Here is a 6578-nt window from a genome sequence, read left to right as displayed (position 1 = left end):
TTCATAGAACATTTCATAGAACAGGAGGGAATTATATATAAAGCTATAAAACTGCTATGTAAAGTTGCTTTTAAAAAAAACCTTCAGTTTTTAAAACTCTCCTACTTGTATGCTATTCTTCCTTTATGTTCTCTTTTTATTTGTTTATTTTTGCTAATCCTTTCTTTACTTTTTCTCCCTCATTTTTAGATCTCCTACTAGGAGGAGAAAAAAAGAAAATCAAAAATTCTGAAACAAATAAACTTAGTCAAGCAAAATAAATTCCCATATTGTTCATGTTAAAAAAGTTATGTCTCATTCAACAACATGAGTTCATCACATTTCTGTCATTCTTCATTATTGGTCCTCTGGAATTCTGGACGGTCATTTAATGAAGCAGAATTCTTAAGTGTTTCTTAAGTGTTAAGTTGTTTTCCCAATGTTGTAAATATACACAAATTATTCTAGTTCTGTTCTTTTTATTCTGTATCAGTTCATTTGAATTTTCTCAGGTTTTTCTGAAGCTCTTTTTCATCATTTCTCATAGCATAATAGGATTTGATTGCATTTATATACCATGATTTGTTTGGCTATTCTGCACTTGATAGGCACTTTTAAAGTTTCCACTTTTTTGACACTATAAAAAAATACTAAAACTGGTTTATAATACAGACTCCTTTTCTCTTTCTTTGATCTCTTTGAGATAAAAGCCTAGTAGTAGTGTCAATTGGGTGAAAGGACTTGCAAATGCTTAATTTGTAGACACTATCTTCTCTGTTTTTTTTTTTTTCTGTCCAAAAACATATTCCTTCCAAACCTTATAAAGGGAGAAGTACCATTATCACATTAATTCAGCAATCCAAATCTTTAGAGCTGTAACTAATATCTGAGGAGAGCATCATAAAATCTATCCAGGGAAAGAGGTAAGACAAATTTTCTTGAAAGTATGCTAACTTTGGAGGAAAGACAAGATCCCATCAGAAAAAAAATTCTTGGAAAATTACCTTACCATTTCTCTGTAGGAGAAATGGAGTACTCAGGATGTCATATAACAGCTTTTTAGGAAGTTTCTATTTAGTGTATAAAGGAAGCAGGGCAGGGTTGAAATGAGAAAGAAAATGCTTAAAGTTCTGCCACTGGGAATGGGCAGTGAGATAGGAAGAAGCCCCAGTTTCCAGTCCCAGAATCATCCTGAACTCTTTCTCTCTGACTCTGTCTCTCTTTTTCTTTCCTTCTCCTCCTCCTTCTCTCTTGTTCCTTCTTCCTCATCCCCTGCCTTTCCTATATTTCTCTGTCTCTCTGTGCCATGTTCATGAACATGAATGAAAGAAAACCCACTAAGATTTCAAATTTGGCGGCTTTGAGGGAAAAGCCAATTTTAATTTCTCATTCTCCATCTAGTTCCCTATAGAAAGCTTGACTATTCTCCATTGCTTTATAATTCTCTCTTTTTCTTCTTTCAATTCCATCCATTCTCCTTCTTCCCCTTCCTTCCTTGCATCTTCGCTCTCTTTTACTTTTCTTTTCTTTTCTTCACTCTCTCCATCCTTCCTTTTCTCCTGCCTTTACTTCTTCCTCCCTTTCTTTCCCTATCTCCTTTTTCTTTCCGTCCTTCCTTCTTTTCCTCCTTCCTTCTTTCCTGTCTTCTCCTTCTCCACCTCTTCCTTTTCTTTCTCTACTTCCTCTTCTTCCTTTTCTTCTTTCTTCTTCTCCTCCTCCTTCTTCTCCTTCATCTCCTTCTTTTTCTTCTTCTTTTTTCCTCCTCCTTCTCCTTCTTTTTCTTCTCATCTTTCTCTCTGTCTCTTTCTCTTACTCTGTGGATATTTTATCACATTCCCAAGAATATGAGAGAGTTTACAAACCTCAACTGTCAATTCTAAATATTCCCTTCTTATTTTTTTTTGAAGGATCAGGAATTCTGATCACTCATGGGTGTATTCTCTCCTTTTCCAAGATTTTAAATGATGAGATTCTATTGGGTAAATAGTATGGTTGCAGATTAGTTGGCTTATTTTAACTGACGGATGCTCTACTGTTCTAGAATTGCTACTGTGTTCTTGAAGGTTGACTGACTTTGAAAGAGATAATGACCTTGAGGTTTATGCATTCAATGAGAGCTTTAGTCTCTATCAAGCAGAGATCTGAAGGCTTTATTTAATATTTATTAGTTACTAAGAATTGGTAGCTAGTAGGGCCCTGGAAATTCTCCCCTTATATCACTTAGCTGCTTCATGCCCATTAAGAGTCTTGGGACATTTTCTTCAATTTGTTTCTTAATTAGTTTAGCAACTCCCTCACGTCATCCCTTTTGGAGGGTTAATTTAACATCAAATGAACTAACTCCTTCCTTCACAAAAATCTATCAGCCTACAGGGGCCCCTTCTCTCTATCCTCTCTCCTTTTTTGTTTATTGCCTAGCAACATTTATAACATTTTGACCTTTGGGAAAATTAGTTTAATGTTATGATACAAATCCCAGACCATGCTGATCATAAGATGGTTATTATTAAATCTCCATAATTTTACTTAGTCACTAACCCAAAGTTGTTAATTGGCAACTTTTTCTACATTAAAAAAGCTACACATGATGCTTTCTCTGGTCGAGTATTATATTTATGATGACAACTTTTTCCTAATTCCCAAATTAGGACTTATCTGATAACTACTTAGTTTTATATTTGTGAATTAAGCAGAATATTTGAAATTGGATCTGCCCTCTAACAACCTGCAACTTAATAGTAGTGATAAAAATATTATAAGAAAAGAGATTAACTTTTCTGAACTTTTCAACTCTTTAATATGCTGCTACCTCTTGTGTTGTGACAGAACAGGTGAGAAAGATGATATTTTAATTTATATCATCACTTTCCATCTACATATCTCCCCCCCTCTGATTCTGACTGTGTTTTCTATTCCCTCCTCATCTGTGACCCTGCTTTAGCTCTCTCTTTACTGATCTGATTATTTATAGGGTATTCACTTCATACTAATATGGACAATAAAAAGTTAGTATTGGAGGAAGCACAAAGACAGTCTAAGCCCTTAAGGATTTGTAAGTAGTCTTATTGGATTGATTGGACATAAGAAGATAATGCTTAATAAAGGGCTAATTACTTTAAGAATGGTTGCTATGTGTCCAACACTTGAACGGTGGCAGAGTAGAAATAATATATAATAAAGGTATGATAGATATAGTAATATGTAATAAAAATAGTGGATACTGATATTTATAGAACAATTTAGTAGTGGGGCAGGCATAGTCAGGATATAGTTGGTGCAGCAGGGTCTAATGGATAGAAAATAGGTTTCAGAGTCAAGGATGCAGGTTTAAGTTCTTCCTCTGACACATAGTAGTGTCATTCTCAGCAAGCCATTTAAACTGAGTATTCTAGGTAATTCTCTAAAACTCCAAATTATAGAGATAGTGCTTACTTGCATTACTTAATAGAGGGAGTTTATTCATTAAGAGTTCCAAAATCAATGAGATCATAGGGCTGGTCTCTTATCTTCTATCTCTGATGGTTTCTATGCTATTTTATTTTAGCCTCTGAAGAATTCTATGATGTAAATGTTATCAACCCCATTTACAAATAAGAAATCTGAGATTCAGGGGGTTAGGTTTTGTTTATTTATGAACACAAATCTATTAAGGTTCAGAGGTAAGATTTAAATCTATGTTTTCCTGATATAGGCTTAGCCTTATAGCCACATTTTCTCTCCTTAATTAGATATTCTATCTTAATTAAAAGGTTAGAAACATACTCTTATTAAAACAGGAATACTCAATTATAATGCCAATGGATTAAATGGTGAGGATTTCAAATTTTAATGGAGAGCTCTCTCCTCAATGTGTTTCAGTTAACCATTTATTTGGCTTAATCTTACCTTGGTTTGAAGCAGACAGATTATTTCAGATCCCTTTCAACTCTTTGAATCTCATCTTAATCACTTTTAAAGAACTTATATAGGATAGTTTTTCTGAAAAGTCAGTCCCAGTTCTATAGCATAGGGCATTTCAAATAAATATGGTACTAAAAAAACTGAGATGGACAGATAGAAAAATATCTGGACAATTACGTACATAAAAAGTAAACTTAATAAGTATAGGGGATCTCTTTGTCAATGTTCATATTAAGATATAAGTACATTATAACAATTTTTTTTCTGACAAACTCTCTGAATATCAGTTTCCTTATCTGTAAACTGAATAGGTTGGTTTAGATTAATTAGAGGATTTTTTCTAGCTCTAACAATCCATAAATGGATGAATCCATGGAACTTATGCTTCGTTCTATAGGTATCAACCATGAATTATAATGATGGCATTCTTAGCAATTGTTTTGCAGTAATTTGGTCACAATCAGAAAGATAAGTTTCTATTACCAAGTGGCATAGAATAGTTGATAAGTATGATCAGACAGTAGTGGGCATAGTAAGAAGATGGGTAGGACCAGTGAGTTGAATTCCATCTGTTGAGAGGCAATCTGATGTGAAGAGGAGTAGTGGCAGGATATAACATCAATTCAAATCTTCCCTATTATACTGAAGATCTATGTTACTTTGAGAAAACTAAGTAATCTCTCTAAGCCCCATTTTTCTCATCTGAAAAATGGGAATTGTGGCATGTTGGAGTTGCGAAGATCAAATGAAATAATCATGTAAAAGTGTTTTGTAAACCACTATTAACAAAATAAATTTGCTCTAGTAATAGTATTGATAACATTAATGAACAATATTTGTCTTGCAAGGTATGACCATATTCTCCATTTAGAATCCCCACTTACGAGTCCATATTTCTGATTCTTTTCATTCTCTTCTCTTTAGGTAATTTAAGAGTTGGCCTTGCTGATTGAGTCAATGGATGGAGCCAATCACTCTGTAGTTTATGAGTTTGTGTTAATTGGACTCACCAATACTTGGGGATTGCAACTTTTTCTTTCTGTTCTCTACAGTATTCTATATGGCAAGCATGCTGGGTAACTTCCTCATTGTGCTCACAGTGATCTCCGAGTCTCACCTACACTCTCCTATGTACTTTCTGCTGGCCAATCTCTCTTTCATTGACATGATTGATTCCTGCATTGTGACCCCCAAAATGATTTGTGATCTTTTCAAGAAGCACAAATTAATATCCTTTGGAGGTTGTGTTTCTCAGATATTCTTCATTCATTGCATAGGTGGTGTAGAGATGGTGCTCCTTATAGCTATGGCTTTTGACCGTTATATTGCAATATGTAAGCCTCTCCACTACTTAACTATTATGAACCTGAGAATTTGTATTGGTATTCTGATATCTGGCTGGGTCATTGGGCTCATCCATTCATTGATCCAATTAACCTTCGTGATAAAATTGCCCTTCTGTGGTCCCAACACAGTAGATAGTTTTTATTGTGACCTTCCTCGGTTCATAAAACTTGCCTGCACAGACACCTATAAGCTACAGTTCTTAGTCACTGCCAACAGTGGGTTCATCTCTCTAGGTGCCTTCTTTATTTTGATCATCTCATACATCATCATTTTAACTACCGTCTGTCAGCATTCTTCTGGTGGGTCATCTAAAGCTCTTTCAACACTGTCAGCTCACATCACTGTAGTGATCTTGTTCTTTGGTCCATGCATCTTTGTCTATGTGTGGCCATTCCCCACATTGTCACTGGACAAATTTCTTGCCATATTTGACTCAGTGATCACTCCTTTTCTGAATCCAACTATTTACACATTCAGAAACAAGGAGATGAAAGTGGCGATGAAAAGATTGTGGAGTCAGCTCATGAAATCCAAAATTTTTTCTTGAAAGATATTTGGATGGTTGGACTCAATGGACTGAAGCATTTAAAGAAAGTGATGCTTTTAGACTTCCAGAGACTAAATTTGAGACATGTGCTGTTTCACTGCAGTGTTAGAATTTAAAGTTATGCATACATGTAGTTTGTTTTCTGTGCACCAAACAATAGAAGACTTGGACAGTTAAGTGGCTCAATAAAGAGAGTATTAGACCTGGAGTCAGGAAAAATAGTTCAAATCTGGCTTCAGATACTAACTAGCTATGTGACTAGTAAGTCAGTGAACTCTTACCTGCCTCAGTTTCCTCATCTGTAAAATGAGGATATTAAGAGTACCTACCTCCCAGGATTGTTTTGAGGCTAAAATGATATATTTGTAAAATGTTTTGCAAACCTTAAAATAATATAATTGTGCAATATATAAAAGATCTCTCTATGTCTTTTCTCTAGTATATCTATTTTTGCTAATATCTGAGAAGTAGAAGGATTCACTTTCTGTAAGGGGGCCCACAGAGCTGATATATTCCTACTCAACCTTCTGCCTTCCTTGTATAGTGCCATAATAGAGATTTCTATTTGACATTAAATGTGATTCTATTGTTTACTATAAATATTCTATGATTGAATATTGATGTATGTAATATGCTATCCTTTTTATAAGAAAGGAGATACTTCTGACCTGACATATTTAATCCACATTCATAGGATCATAGAATTAGAACTAGAAAGAATTTTCAAAGTTACTGAGTCCTTTCAACAGGTAGAAAAACTGAGATTTAGAGGAAAAAAGGAATTTATTTAGGGATATCCATTTAA

The 6578-nt window shown here is 34.5% G+C and overlaps 1 pseudogene; it reads left to right on the top strand.

Annotated features, from left to right (window-relative positions):
- Window positions 1-4836: 4836 nt before the first annotated feature.
- On the top strand, window positions 4837-5773 carry LOC141555881 (olfactory receptor 4F15-like; annotated as a pseudogene).
- The last annotated feature ends 805 nt before the right edge of the window (window positions 5774-6578 follow it).

This window comes from Sminthopsis crassicaudata, chromosome 2 (assembly GCF_048593235.1).
Source record: "Sminthopsis crassicaudata isolate SCR6 chromosome 2, ASM4859323v1, whole genome shotgun sequence".
In the NCBI taxonomy this organism is placed as follows: Eukaryota; Metazoa; Chordata; class Mammalia; order Dasyuromorphia; family Dasyuridae; genus Sminthopsis; species Sminthopsis crassicaudata.
The sequence above is the reverse complement of the archived record's forward strand: the minus strand, read 5'-3'. Positions and strand labels throughout refer to the sequence as shown.